Raw genomic sequence first — 15,523 nt, forward strand, 5'->3', positions numbered from 1 at the left:
TATATTGTAGTTTCTGAGTTTGTTATTTGCATATTCTGCTTATTTTATATAATTCAGATCATGCAATATTTATTTTAAAAAATTAGAAGGTATTTCAGAGATCTTAGAGTTCATTGAAATAGACTGTGATCTGTAGCCTATGAAACATTGTTTATTAGTTTTTATCTCATAAAAATACAGGAGAATTTCTACTTCTGGTAGTGGTGGACTATGATAATTCAGACTAAGCCTCCTGCAGAGAGCAACTACAGAAGCTAGAAAAAAATTTTTAATTTAATTAGTCAATATTGAACTACCAAGTAAGTGAGAAATTATGAGTCATTAAGAAAATCAAGAAGGCTAAAATGCTTAGCAAATCTTTTCTTAAAGTCAATGGTCTAAATGAACTGGAAATAGACCTTCAACTAGCCTCTCTCTAGGAGCAAACATAGATCATCTTCAAAAGAAGATATATCCCAAATTTCATATTGCCTCTATAAATTTTCTTATACAATATTTGGCATTCAACAAAAAATAGGCATTGAAGTCAAGGTAACATCGTCAATTGCCAAGAGAAGCAATAGACAGTATAAATAAAGCCAAAGGGATTTCACAAAATGGAAACTTTAAAGGAAACATACTTATACCTTTGGGGATAGAAGAATAGATTGAGACTTTCAACAAGACATTAAACCCCTAAAAATCCCCAAAGAAAGTCTAAAAGCACAATAACTGAAATCATGAATTTATATACACTAAATGGTAGACTAAATAAAGCTGAAGAGAGAGTTAATGAACTAGAAGATAGCTCTGAAGACAATATCTAGACTGACACATGAAGACATAGAGAAACAGAAGGAGATAAAAGAGATGAGACATGGGATACAGGAAAAAAAATGTTTAACATAGATGTAATTATATTCCTGGAAGGGGAGGTAAGAGAGAATGGTGTAGAAATAATATTTGAAAAGTTAATATTTAAAACTGTAACCAAAGTGAAGAAAAAGCTCAAGTTATAATTTCAAGCAACACTATGAACCCCAAGGAAAATATATACAAAGAAAACTATACCTTGGCATATCATAGCATTATTGCTAAAATCCAAAGACAATGAGAAAAAATAATAAAATTTTGAAGGCATATTACATTCAGGGAGCAACAAAATTGTAGCTTACTTCTTAATAGAAACAAACTCAGAAATCAGTGGAATGATATCTTCAAAATGCTGAATGAAAACAAGTCCCACTGTGGAAGTCTATGCCCAGCAAAACTATCTCCTTCAAAAATGAAAGCAAAGCTCTCTTCTAACACAGATACCCACCAGCTACTTCTCCAGACAGCCAGAGAAAGATGAAAAAGAGTATCTGGGAACCTGAGTCAAAGTTGCACAAAGTTGGTAGGTTAGAATAGTGGCTTTGGGAGAAGCTCATCACATCCTCTTCATCATTTGCCTTTTACCTTGCCCTCTGATGAAACTCTCTGCTCACCTCTCTTTCTGGTGCTCATCTACTTTGGTACTAGGACATGTCCTATATTTCTGTGATAGACAGTAATCTTATCAATATTTCAGAAAATTATTACAACACTTATGCAAGTTCATCATGCTCGAAGAATTAGTCTTCATTTAAAATTAGATGACAAAAATAATTAAATGAAAATTTGGATTTGGACTGAAAAGACAAACTTACTGTAGGGTTGATATCTTGGTTTTCACAACTGTAAATGGGAACATTAATCTTTACTTTTCAAGATGTTTTGGAACTTAAATGAGAATCTAAGGGCTTCCAGATAAAGAGGATGAATTTGAAAACCACATTAAAAGTTCAGTTGAGATATTTTTATGAAAAAATACTAACTAAGATGGGAAGAGCAGGAAGGCACAACAACAGTAGAATTTTGTCAGCTAGACTACAAGTATGAGTGACAATGAGAAAGCAGAAGCTTAAACCAGCAATAGGGAAATTTCTCTGGACTCAGCAACATCAAGCTTATTTGAGATTCTTGGCACCTTTCTAAAACTAAGAAAAACTGTATATCTAGACATGTTTAAGCTAGGTGTCTCAGAGAAACAGAAACAATTGAATGTGCATGTGTCCATAAAGAGGCGTATTTTTACTTTTTATAGTTATACAATTATGGGAGCCAGTAAGTCTGAAATTTTTAAGGCAGGCCGATAGCTTGAAAACTCAGACAAGAGTTGACATTGCAATTTTGAGTCTGAAATTTGTAGGGCAGGTCAGCAGACTGGAAACTTGGGCAGAATTTTTATACTACAATCTTGAGACAGACTTTCTTTCCAGGAAAACTCAGTGTTTGCTTTTAAGGCCTTCAGCTGATTGGATGAGGTCCAAGTGTTAGTAATCTTCTTAACTTGTAGTCAACTGATTACAGATATTGATCACATCTACAGACTATTACAAAATATCTTCATGGAAATGCCTTGGTTAATGTATGATTAAATAAATGGTACTAAAACCTAGCCAAGTTGATATGTAAGACTAACCATCACAACACTCTAAATATTCAGGTCCCCAACCCTTTCCTACCCAACTCTCAGAATGTCGATAACTAAGACTTTAACCTCCAGAAAAAGAAAAAAAAAAGTAGTATTCTTCCTGTAGTTTCTTACCAGATCAAGAGGAAAGACCTAAATGTTGACAACTGATGTTTCCCAGTATAGGACTCAGGTAAATCATCCTCTGGTGAAGTTCTTAGATGATGCGCCTCACCCATTTGTCCTGAGTTATCAACTTTACATTCACCTACTCTGAAATGTAAGCACATAAATGAGAATTATTCAAACATTCAAAGGAAACATATAAAAGTTAGATAAAGAGTAACAAACACAGAAATCAACTTGATGGAAACAGACACTGTGCAGGGTATGAAAATTAAAATATCATCCATATTTCACAGACATAAGAAAACATTACATCCATGAAATGAGAATGAGATGCTATAATAAGAAAGAGAGAGAGAAGTCAGAGAACCAAAAAGCTCTCTTGGGAAATAAAAACATCATAGAAGAAATGAAAACTCAGCCAAAGGGTTCAAAGATAAAGACATTTCCCGGAAACTGGAGAAAAAAATACAAAGTTGTGGGAAACAGAAGAGAAAATATTTAAAAAGAGACTTAGTCCAGAAATTTCAACTCTTGGTTAATAATCATAGATCAAGAAAGAGAGAACAACAGTAACAAATAGATAGGAGGAAATTATGAAGGAACTCATTCAAAAATAGTCCCAACAGTAAGGGACGATAGTTTCAGTTTGAGAGAACTATTGTGTGTTAGGAAAGTGAATGGAAAAAAAAAAAAGCCATCTCTGCAGCACGTCTTTGTGAAATTATATAATATTAGGGCAAAGAGAAGAGTGTAAAAGTCCTCCAGAAAGAAAACAGATCACATGCAATGGGTTCCCTATCTCAAGACTTTGTATTTATCACTTAGAATCTAGAAGATAATGGAATGATATATTCATTTTATGGAAGAATACTTCCAACCTAGAATTATACAAACAGGATGCTATTAATGAAATTAAAAGTATTAAAACATGGTGAGTCTTAAACAATTTATGTTCCTTGCGCATTTGCCAAGGAAACTGATGAAGAAACTGCCCAACTAATATGAGAAAGTGAACCAAGAAAAAGGAATACATGAGATGCAGCAAAGAGTCAGAGGAATCCCTATGATGATGGTGAAGAGGGATCCCAGGATGACAGCTCACACAGGCAGCATGACAGAGAACACTAAGAACATTCTCTCTATGAAAATAGAAAGCCTTTCTGATTATCTGATGTGTTTAATGTGTAGATAAAAGGTATACTCTTTTGGAAGAGAGTTTTGGGGTGAATTGTCAATATATACAGAGACCTATGGCATGAATATATAGTAGATGTCCACTCTTGGCAAATTTGGAAATTATTATACATAGAAAATTAACAATATAAAAATGATATATTGATTTGATTTAAGAAAACAATTGTACAAGGAATTACAATCTGTATCTTCTAGGTCACTTTTTTCTATGAGCAGCTGTGTTTTGGGAATTCAAATCCACAATCAAATTCATTATACACAATAGACTTTTCACAACACTAATTTGCTTAGCTTTAGGGGAAGATGGATCAGAGAAAACCATGTGGTGTGGTAAGTATAGTGAGGGCATCATGATGCTGAGGTACAGCATTTGGTATACTAATCATACTGCACTTAGGAAATGTGTGAGCATGAAAGACAAGACTGAGTGTGTGGACAACCTCAGTTCAGGAAAGCCATCATTTCTGGGATCCTTGAAACATTTATAAGTTTTAGTCAGGTTGGTATTAGGATTCTACAGAAGCAGAACTGATAGAAAATATAATTTTTATAGGAATATGCTCATACAACTATGGGGAATGGCAAGTCTGAAATACATACAGCAGCCTGCATGCTGGAAAAAAAAAAAAGTTGATTCTGAAATTTGGCATGTCTGCATTCTGTAGGTCAGGCTGCAAGCTGGAAATCCAATGCAGGTTAAGTTGTATTCCCCAGGAGAAGCTGGATAGCTGAACAAGAGGCAGAAATTCTTCATTCTGACTGCTGAAATCCTCTGTTCTGCTTTTTGATTTCCACCTATTTGTATAAGAAGACTCCCATCATTGCTGAAGGCAACTTTCTTTGTTGATTATAGATGCAATCAGCTGTAGATGCAGCCAACTGATTACAGATGCTAATGCATCTGCAACATACCTTCATAGTAACAATCAGGGCATTACTTGCTTGACCAAAGAACTGGACACCATAATTCAGCCAATTATAGTGACATGAAATTAACTGTCATAGGTCACTTTGTCAGGTACACAACCATTTAGTTACCTAGTCAACTTAGGGGCATATAACTAGCTCCCATTTTCTGGTTCAGTTGCATTTCATCAACAATGGTTACTTATTACACAATATAGAATCTCAAATTGAGGCAAAGGTGCTTGGTCTGGTAAGCTGAATTCTCATAGATCTTTGTACTGGTTAAATCCTGAAGATCAAAACTTCACGCCTCTTTACTGCTAGAAGAAAGAGAACAAGTTATTAATCCTTCCTTTCTAGTAGTCTACGTAGCTTAACTGTGAATAATATTTATGTAATCATATTATGTAAACATTAAATATTTATCTAACCTAAAGTTATGAATTATCTATGAAAGGGGGAGAAGGAAATATATATGCATGTGATAGAGTTGATGTAATAGGACTAAATCCTTATCTTTCATATTATGAAGTCAATAAGTAATATGCATTTTTAAATCACATTATATGGGGGCCAATACAAGAAGAAATGACTAAGATGTTTGAATGAAGTTGCCTTTGAAATGTGGGAATTGGGAGTGGGAAGGGCTAAAGGAGGAAACTGCTGTTTTTCATTTTCTAAACCATGTACCTTGATTAAAAAAAAAGTTTATTAAATGAGATGTGCTTGAAATCACCCATTAAAGGGCCTGAATTTTAGTGAAAGTTAATAAAATGAAATATATTAAAGTAAAATAATGACATATTCAAATAAATAAAAACAGAATTCAGCAGCAGTGAATCAATTCTAAAAGAAAAACTAAAGTTTGTTCTTAAGACATAAAAGGTTTCCACATATAAATTTGGAGATTAAGAAAGTAATGAAGAAAAAGAAAGAAGAATATGTGGGTAAATCTAAACAAACACTGATTTAGTCCAGGATGTATAACAACAGTAATTTCTGGTGGGTTTAAAATATTTATAGACTTGATAACAATAGCATTTACATTTTATTTTTCCTAACTCTTCATCAAATCACTTTTCATACCCAGGATATTTTTTTCTTTCCTTTTCAATGATTCTTACGTTCATCTTTTCCTTTCTCTTTTTTTTTTTTTTTGCCATCTCCACTCAAGTGGTAGAGCAGAAAACATAGATCATAGGTTGGAGTTCAACAGGACTGATTATGGATCCCAGCCCAAACCTATGTAATTTTGGTTAAGTTACATCGCTTTTCTAAGCTTAATTTTTCTCTTCAATTTACTGGAGTCAAAAATGATAACTACCACATACAATCAATGGGTAAATTGAAAAAGTTGGAGAAAATACTCGAATAAGCCAGTGTTTAGAATATGAGAAATGTGGCTAAATCCCTTATCTTCCCTATTTAATCTGTTAACACATGTTTACTGAATATCCACTGTGAGCTTGACACTGTGCAAGGAATTGAGGATTCAGTGGTGAATAATATAAACAAAGACCATCATGAGTAATGGAATTTACTCTCTAGAAGAGGGAACAAAGGAGAAGAAGGGGGAGAGTAGAATGACTGACATTTATAAATATATATATATAAGCGTATGACACAACTGAGGAAAGTTCTGTGGAGGAAAAGAAAGCAGAGCTCATTATGACTGTATAACAGGAGCCTCATTTCATCTGGAGAAGTGAGAGAAGTGACACAGATTGAGATTGAAGGATGAATAGGAAGAATTAGACAAATAGAGAAGTTGAATAAAATGAGTTTTCCAAGTTAAATGTCTGAAAGAATTTAAAGAAAAGAGGAGTCGGGGCCATTTTAGGAACTGAAAGAAGGCCTTAAATCAAAGAGTGAGATGAAGCAGAGGACAGAGCAATTTCAGTCTTTTTTAGTCCACATTGAAGATTTAGCTTTCTAAATTCCAAGAACAATAGTCATTGTACAGTTGTAAGCAAAAGGTGAAATGGTAAGATTTTTTAAAATTTCATTTTGACGTATTTCCAAACTTATAGGACAATTACAAAAAAATCCAGATTCCATAAAGAGAATTTCAAAATACCCCGTTACCCATTTTTTTAAACAATTTTTACATTTTTCCCCATTTGCTATATCATTCTCTCTATCCATCAAAGTCGTTCAGTTATTCTATCCATCTATCTGTCTATCAATCCATTTTCTGGACACTTGAGCCTAGGCTGCATATATCATGATTTGTGTACATTTATGTTCTAGTTTGCTCTTGCCGGAATGGAATATACCAGAAATGGAATAGGCTTTTCAAAAGGGGAATTTAATAAGTTGCTGGTTTACGTTCTAAGGACGAGAAAATGTCCCAATTAAAGCAAAGCTATAAAAATGTCCATTTTAAGTCACCTTCACTCAAGAAAGGCCAATGGGTTCAGCTTTTTTCTTTCAACTGGGAAGGCACGTGGTGAAACTGGTGACAGTCTGTTAGCTTTCTCTCCTGGCTTCTTGTTTCGTGAAGCTCCAGTAGGGGCATTCTCCTTCTTCATCTCCAAAGGTCGCTGGCTGGTAGACTCTGTGGTTCTCTCGGCCTCGTGCCTCTGCTCGGCTCTGCTGTGTCTTTCTCATGGCTCTAAAAAGGGACTGTCCACAAAATGTTTTCTCTATTAAAAGATAATGGGTGGAGTTGCAACTCCATGGAAGGTATCTGATCAAAAGTTACCATCCATAATTGGATGGGTCACATCTTCATGGGAGCAATCAAAATGCTCCCAGCCAGCAATATTGAATGAACATTAAAGGATATGACTCTTCTGGGTTCACCACAGATTTAAATTGGCACAACTTAATACTGCCTTATGCATTTCCTAAGAAATATTCACTGTGTGTTTATTTTAATAGCATTTATCACATTCAAGTAATTTAACATTGATATAAATGTTACAGTCTATATTTTATTTTTTCGTATATCACAGTAACGTGCTTTTGAGCCTTCCCTCCTCCCTTGTTAGAGCCCATCCAGGATCAATGTGTTATCTTTAATTATCATTGTCTCTTCAGTTGAGCTTTCTCTTTTCTTATTGTGGAAACATATATAAAACATAAATTTTGCTAGTCTCAACCATTCCCAAGCATATCATTCAGTAGGATTAAGCACATTCATTGGTGCTTTGGTACCCTCACCATCTTCCATTACTAAAACTCTATCTCCCAAAGCAGAGACCCTACATCCATTTTGAATTAGCTTCCCATTCCCCCAACCCCCACACTTGATAACCTTTACTTTCTGTTTCTATGCACTTCCATGTTCTCTGATATTTTCTTTGTAATTACTACAGAGCTTAAATTTAACGTACTAAATCTGTGACAATCTCATATGCCCTGATACCAATTTAACTTCAATAGCTTACACAAACTACATTCTTCTACTCCTCTGTCCCCCCCACCTTTATGTATTTCTCATCACAGATTACATGTTTAGACATTATGAGTCCAAAACCACTGATTTGTCATTACATTTTATGCAGTAAACTTTTAGATCTTGTAGGAAGTGAAAAGTGGATTACAAACCAAAAATTAAATAGCACTAGAAATTTATATTTACCCTGATGACACCCTTTCTGAAGATCTTTATTTCTTCATGTGACTTCAATATATTGTCCATTGTCCTTTCAACCTGCAGAACCCTAACCTTAACCCTAACCCTATAAGGACTAATCTAGTGGGGACAAATGCCCTCAGCTCTTGTTTATCTAGAAAAGTCTTAATCTCCCTAATTTTTGACACTTTTTTTTTTTTAAATGTAGGAGCAGGCACCAGGAAATGAACCCAGGTCTCTGGCATGGCAGGCGAGAATTTTGCAACTGAGCCACCATCACATTGCCCTTAATCTCCTTAATTTTTGAAAGACAGCTTTGCTGGATTAGTTGGCAGAGTTTATTGTTTGTTTTCAGCACTTGAAATATGTCATCCCCTGCCTTCTTATCTCCATGGCTTCCAATGATAAATTGGCACTTAGTGTTACAGAGGCTCCCTTGCATATGTCATATTGCTTTCTTCTCTCTTGTGGCTGTCAGAATTCTCTCTGAATACCAATTGTTTGTCTTTCAGGAGTCTGATTATAAATCCTGTGGCATGGGTCTTTCTGGGTTATCATATTTGGAGCGGGTTGATCATCTTAGATAGGTATATTCATGTCATTCATTAAATTTGGCGCATTTTGACCTCCGGACTTCTCTGGGGCCAGCAACCACCCAACCAAGGGCCTGGGGCCACAGCCTCAGGTGACAGCCATGGGCTCCATGTCCAACCAGCAGTTTGCAGGTAGCATGCTAAGGTGGCAGAGGAAGCACTGGAAAAGGCGGCAGGGAAGGCAGAGAAGCTGCAGCTGCTGCACGGTGCTGGCATCTGTAAGTGGTTCAATGTGCAGATGCGGTTCGGTTTCCTGTCCATGTTCCCCCAGTGGATGTCTCTGTGCATCAAAGTGAACTGCAACTGAAAGGCTTCCGGAGTCTGAATAAGGTTGAGGCATCAGAGTACACCTTTAAGAAGTCTGCCTAAGGTATGGAATCTACCCATGTCACTGGACCTGGTGGGCTGTATTGGGAGTGAGAGGTGGCCAAAGGGGAAGAACATGCAGAAGCGCAGATCAGAAGAAGACAGGTTCTACTGTGGTGGTCTAGACCATAATGTCAAGAAATGCAGGCTACCACCCCATCCCAAGAAGTGCCACTTCTACTGGAACATCAGCCATATGGTGGCCTCATGTCCACAGAAAGCTCCAGAGGCCCCCAGCTTACAAGCAAAGCCCTCCTACTTTCGGGAGGAAGAAGTAGAGATCCACAGCTCTGCACTGCTCCCAGATGCCCAGAATTGAGCCACCGTGTGTGGTAACAATCCTTTTGCTATCAGGAAGTCCCAAGGCGTGGACATCAATCCACAGAGTGAAGAAAGTGGGATAGGGTAGGTAGGGGACAGCTGGCACTGCTGTATATCTTAGTCTGGTGTCCATAGCATCACCCCCTCTTCCAGCTGGATGGGTGAAAGTTGTGAGTCAAAGGAACGCCAACCATGGAGTATCAAATACAAATGAGAGCTTTCAGGAGAAATACTCCTAGAGCCTGCATGAAATACCCCTAGAATTTCCAGTGTTTTAACATCAATCTGAATAAGGAAGTTGTTTTCCTTTGAAAGAGGATTTATAAAAATTTCTCATGCCAGAGTTAAAAGATTTAGTATGAGAGCAGATTGGTGGACCCAACCCATGAGCCACTACATTCTGTGGTAGAGAATCTCTCAGGAGTAGGGCAGGGTTTTTCCATGTCTTGTCTCCTTATAACCCATACTTGGGACAGAGTGCTGGGGATTGTCCCAAACAGTGGATTGTGATGATAGGCAAAATGGGTGGTTGGTGGGACAGCTTCAGACCTACTGTTCTTAAGCTCACTACTACCCATTCTGGGCCAACATGACTTTATTTATTTGCTCCCTTGGATAACTGTAACTTGGATTCCACCTGCACGAGCAGTGTGTGAATGATGTATCTTATGCATTTTAACTGTTTTTTCTTAATATAAATATTCTTGTTTTGTATTTTTGTATATTGTAATCTAAGCCCTCATTCCTGCACTGTGTTCTCAGGTATATGAGCAATCTCAGGGATAAGTCTGGAAGAAGCTTCAGGTCTACACAGTAGAAATACCTTTTTTTTTATCATTGCAAAGAACAACTATTTGAACTGCCTCAGTTTTTCCAGTTAAAGCTGACTGTTCTGCCATAGTGTCCTCTTGAAATCCTCCCATTCATGGTTTCCCCATATGGGTTTCCCCATAACATGATCTCCTACTGAAAAATTGGAAATTAGTTAAAATGGGAGGATGGTCAGAGAGGTAAAGAAAGGCTAGGCCAGTTTAAAGGTCAAGAGAAGAAGCCAAGTGAAAGTTATCTATATATATAATAAGGGATTCCTGTTCCCAACCTTTTAATCCTAGGGCACAAGACTTGCTTGGAACATCAAATCCATCCTTCACTGGATTAGGCTAGGCCTGCCATGCACACTGGGTGTATGTTTGTGTATGTGTGTGCGTGTGTCCAAGAATGGATGTATGAAGCAAAGACTAAAATCCTTAACTTTAAAAAATTCTGGACTTTTTCTGCTTGGCTTCCAGAGAGACTGTAAGTGAAGATTTCTTTGTGGTGCCTGGAGCCAATGCCTTACCTTGCTGCAGTAGTGATTGTAGTGTCATAGTAGCTAAAGGAGAAAGGGGGTGTTGTTAAAATGCTGTGGGATCACTGCAAACCTACTTCACTGTGTTGAAACGGGGCAAATTCAATAGAATGCACTGGGTGATGTATGTCTGATCTTGGGTTCTGGTCTCCCCCAAATGCTGCCCTGCCTGTAGTTCATGTATTTGTCAGGACTTTGTAGAATTTCATGAGTCGCTGATTTGGTGATTGCTAGGTGGCCTAATTTGTGTAAATATAATGTGTTGGTCTTTCTCCATGTTCTTTTGGGGTTTTTTTTATTGTTTACAAACTTTTTTTGAGTTGGAAGAAAAATAGTCAAAGCCTCTTTGACAGAAGATTCCACACCAGGCAAAAGGATCTGAAACATCCTTGGGGGCCTCTCTTTGAAGTGATGGTCTTGAACCATCCTTTCTTTCATGTTCCTCTGTTTCCTGTTTTGTACTAGATCGTCTGTCTGAAAACTTACCCCATCGTCCCTCTCCAGCTCCCCCTCCCCAAACCTCCATATGCATCTGATTTGGAGGGTATCTCTACAACTTTTTGATGACTTTTGCAAAAAACTTGAAGAAACTAAGAACACTCCATCCCTCATTCCCAGCCTTTTGAATTAAGACCATTCCTCTACGTGATTCATGCCAAAAGATTAACACTGCTGTACTTGGATTGACCTAACCTACTTAATCATCAATCCTAGGATAGAGAGAAACAATGGGGCATGGGTGTTGCCATGTAGAAACAGATCAAGAAAGGGAAGATGAAGGTATATCCAAATCACTCAGAAACTTTTATGCAGGTGCAAAAAACTTATGTCAAAATGGCCACAAGATTGTTTAATAGGAGACAAAGGAATGTAACTCCATGTTTACTGATAGAAATCAAAGCTTTGTGTGGAATCTTGAATTTATGGGGAGGAAGGGAAGGTAGGAAAGAATGTATCTGTCCTTCCCCTAATCCCTTCCTCTCATTCCTGAATTGCAGGAGACTGAGCCCCCATGGGCTTTGGTGACCCCATCACTGGGATATGTCTTTTGATGGTTGATTTTGTACTGGGTACTTTCCCTTCTGCTATCATTTTGTAACATGCTGACCTTTTCCCCTTCCCCGCTTTTCCCAGGGATAATACAATGAATAAATAATAACTGGAACTGAAAATAAAATTTGGCTCATTTTCAGCCATTATTTCTTTGAGTATTCTCTCTGCTTCTTTCTTTCTTCTCCTTCTAAGACTCCCACCATATGTATTTCATACATATACCATATGTATGATATCAATATGGTGTCTCATAGGTTCCTCAGACTCTATTCCCTTTTCTTCCTTCTTTCTTCATTCTGTTTCTCAAATTGGATGATTTCAATTGTCTTATCTTCAAACTCATTCATTCATTTTTTTTTTTTGTCAGCTCTAATCTGTGGCTGAACCCTCTAAAAAATTCTTAATTTCTGTTATTGTGGTCTTCAGCTCTGTTTGGTTTCTTTCATTCTCATTGTGTTCATCTGTCATTTTCCTTATTTCCTTTAGTTCTTTGTTCATGTTTTCCTTTAACTCTGGGAGCATATTTAGGAACTTTTTTTTATTTCCCAGTTCTGGTCCTCCTCATTGTTGATTTCTACTCCTTTTATCTTCTCTTTTGCCTGGGCCATCACTTCCTGTTTCTTTGTATGTTTAGTAAAGTTTTGCTGACCCATAGACATTTTTGATATTTTAACATTGTTGCTGAAATTTAGACTCTGGGGCTTCTGTTTCTTAAGTTTGTAACCAGCTAGTATTATGAAAGAGCATTCTTTAAATGCCAGGAGCTAACAAAAGTAAAAGAAAGAAGGAAAAAAGAAAACAACTTTCCCAATCTTTTCAGATGTACCTGTTGAGTACTCTCCTTTAGGGCTTATCCATTACAATGAGTTTAGAGAATAGTTTGAGGCCAAAGCATAGGGGCTGCCTTGATACTTTACTCACATACCTCTTATCATGGGTATGTGCTGTGGCCCTTGGAATTCCCCCCATTTACAGTATACAAATGTTCCCAATTCCCCAGGAAATAGTTTCCTTATGGTCCCAGGCACTGCACAATATGTCCTACAGCCAACAATCCCTTATTCCAAGTAACATAGTTTGACTACTCTACCACAACATTCTGTATGACAGCTCATGTGCTGCCTTCTACATGCAGTGCAAGTTCTTCAATAGCAAATCCCTCAGGTCACCACCAGACGGAGTTGGTAAGACGTACATTCTCCTAGTAAGTGCATTGGGCTACTCAGCTCTCTCTGGAACTAGGACCAGGAATCCATAATGGGAGTATGGGCTGGCTCTCTGCCAAGCCTGTGAGGGGTGGAAGAAGGCAGACAGGGTACCACGAGATCCTACCACTTTTAAATGGCCTTTTTCTTGATTCAGCACTCAACCTGTTATTGTGGGCCTTCAACTGTCATCTGGAGTTTTAAGAAAGATGCTTCTGCCTGCTCTTTCTAGTTGTTCAGATCTTCTGTGGGAAGATGGAGCCCTGAAGCATTGCACTTGCCATCTTGATTCGATTGGCTATTAAAATCAGGATTCCTGAAGAATAGATTGGAAATAAGAAAAAGTTAAATAAGACCAGTTAGAAGGTCATTGCAGTATTCCAGCACAGTAATTTGAACCTGGTGTACACAGTAGGCATAGAGACTTGGATGGAGGGGAAGGGAAAGCAAGTAGTGGTGATGAGGTATAAGTTTGCTGAATTTATTTCTCATTTATTAATTGAGAATAATAACTATCCCTAGAGTAATTGTAGAGTAAGATAATGCATGTGAAATGCTTGGTACTCAATATGTGGCAGCTAACATTTTCATTTCCATTATTACTATAAACTTTATAATTTTATTTCTTCCCTTATCTCTCAGTAAATTGTATCTTATTTTCTTTCCAAGGCCAAAATTTTCATCTTTGCTTTTGATGATGTTCTTCCAGATCCTGTGATGTTTCTGCATGTTTAATTTTTCCTTTTTTTCCCTATCTTAAATTTCTGTCTCCACTAACTTCTTAAATTCAACATATAAAAAATCTGCATCTTTGCCATTGAAAGATGTAATGCTGCTTCTTTCTATAGCTATTGCCCCATCTTTCTTTTTTTTCCTGACAAACTTCCTATGCAGTCGAATCAGTACCTTCATGCCTCTCCTTCCATTCATTCTGCCTGTTTTGTTCCTCCAAAAAGCATTTTTGAGTTTCCCTTGCCTTCCATTATAGTTTTAGAGCCACAAGTCAAAATCAGTTCTTGCTTTAGGAGACATTCAATCTAATGGCAAAGACAAACTAATAAAATGAAATTTATAATTGGTTGTGAAATCTTTTTATAAAATTATATACAGCATATACTCTGGTCATATTCGTATCTTCCTACTCAAACTACATTCATTACAGTACTCAATGTTGAGCCCTTTATTGCTTTTCAGTCCTCATTTCACTTGCTCCTTCTGCTGTTTTTAATAACTCTCTCCAGAACTTCTCTTTTCCCTTTAAATCTTCGTTCACATTCTCTCCTGGTTATCCTATTTGCCTGCTGCTCCTTTAAGTCATCTGTTCTGCCTGTTTCTCTTCCTCAAATATCAGTGTCCTTTGAATTTTTTAAATCTTTGACTCTATTCTCTGCTCAATCCACATGAAGCAAATTTTTACTTATAAATTTTACAAAAATTTACAAAATTTTACTTGTTTACTTTGCCAGATGTTAAACCATGTGAATGAGGGATATAAAGATGAGTAACATCATACCTGTCCTTAAAAAATTGCACTTGAGTCCATTTGAGTAGATTTATAAAAATAGGCAAAACGAAACAGTGGAAGTACAATATCAGATCTATTCCCTTGACATGATGGAAGGATCAAGGGAGAACTCTAATACTCTCATGTAACTTTTGCTTACAGGCAGTGATAACAAAATTTCCAACCTTCCCTCTTTGATTTTTTCCTAGACACCTCAAACCCAGTATGTCTAACATGAAGTGCATTATATTCATTCCACTGTGCCCACCTCCTTTATTCTTTATATTTCCTGTCTCTATTGATAGTATCTTTAGTCATCCATTCACTTAGCCTACATAAAACAGAATCATTCTTACTTCTGTCCTCTCTCTCATCCCCTAAATATGAGAACTACTTTCACATTTACCAGTGCCTTCAATGTGTCTTGCCTTGAAAAGTTGTAATAACTTCCTGTCTAGTATTCACACGTCTCAATTTTGTAAATTCTATCATCTTCCTTTCTATTGCAATGTCTTTCTAAATCATGAATCAGCGAACAGTGTGTCCCTGTTTTAAATCTTGTGCCAATTTTTTCTTCCTCTAGCACAAATTCTAATGTCTTTAGCCTAGAGTATTCTGCACACACTGGTCCCACCTACATTTCCAGCCTCACTTGTACCTTTCCTCTCCACCCTCTGAAATATTCTCTATTTTAATATATCTCCGACTAGAATGAACTACTTTTTCTTTCCAAAGTATATCTTGCCTTCATACCTTCATGCTATTTTACCTTTAATGCCCTTCCGCACCTTCCTAGTTTCAGACTTCTCCTTATCCTTCAAGACTCTGAAACATCATTTCATTTGTAAGTC

General features: G+C 37.0%; 1 protein-coding gene and 1 pseudogene across 1 annotated transcript in view; both read left to right on the top strand.

Annotated features, from left to right (window-relative positions):
* Positions 1-15,523, top strand: part of LRRIQ1 (leucine rich repeats and IQ motif containing 1) — a 240,336-nt gene that overhangs the window by 156,314 nt on the left and 68,499 nt on the right.
* On the top strand, positions 8,508-10,221 carry LOC143642763 (protein lin-28 homolog A pseudogene; annotated as a pseudogene).

This window comes from Tamandua tetradactyla, chromosome 7 (genome assembly GCF_023851605.1).
Source record: "Tamandua tetradactyla isolate mTamTet1 chromosome 7, mTamTet1.pri, whole genome shotgun sequence".
In the NCBI taxonomy this organism is placed as follows: domain Eukaryota; kingdom Metazoa; phylum Chordata; class Mammalia; order Pilosa; family Myrmecophagidae; genus Tamandua; species Tamandua tetradactyla.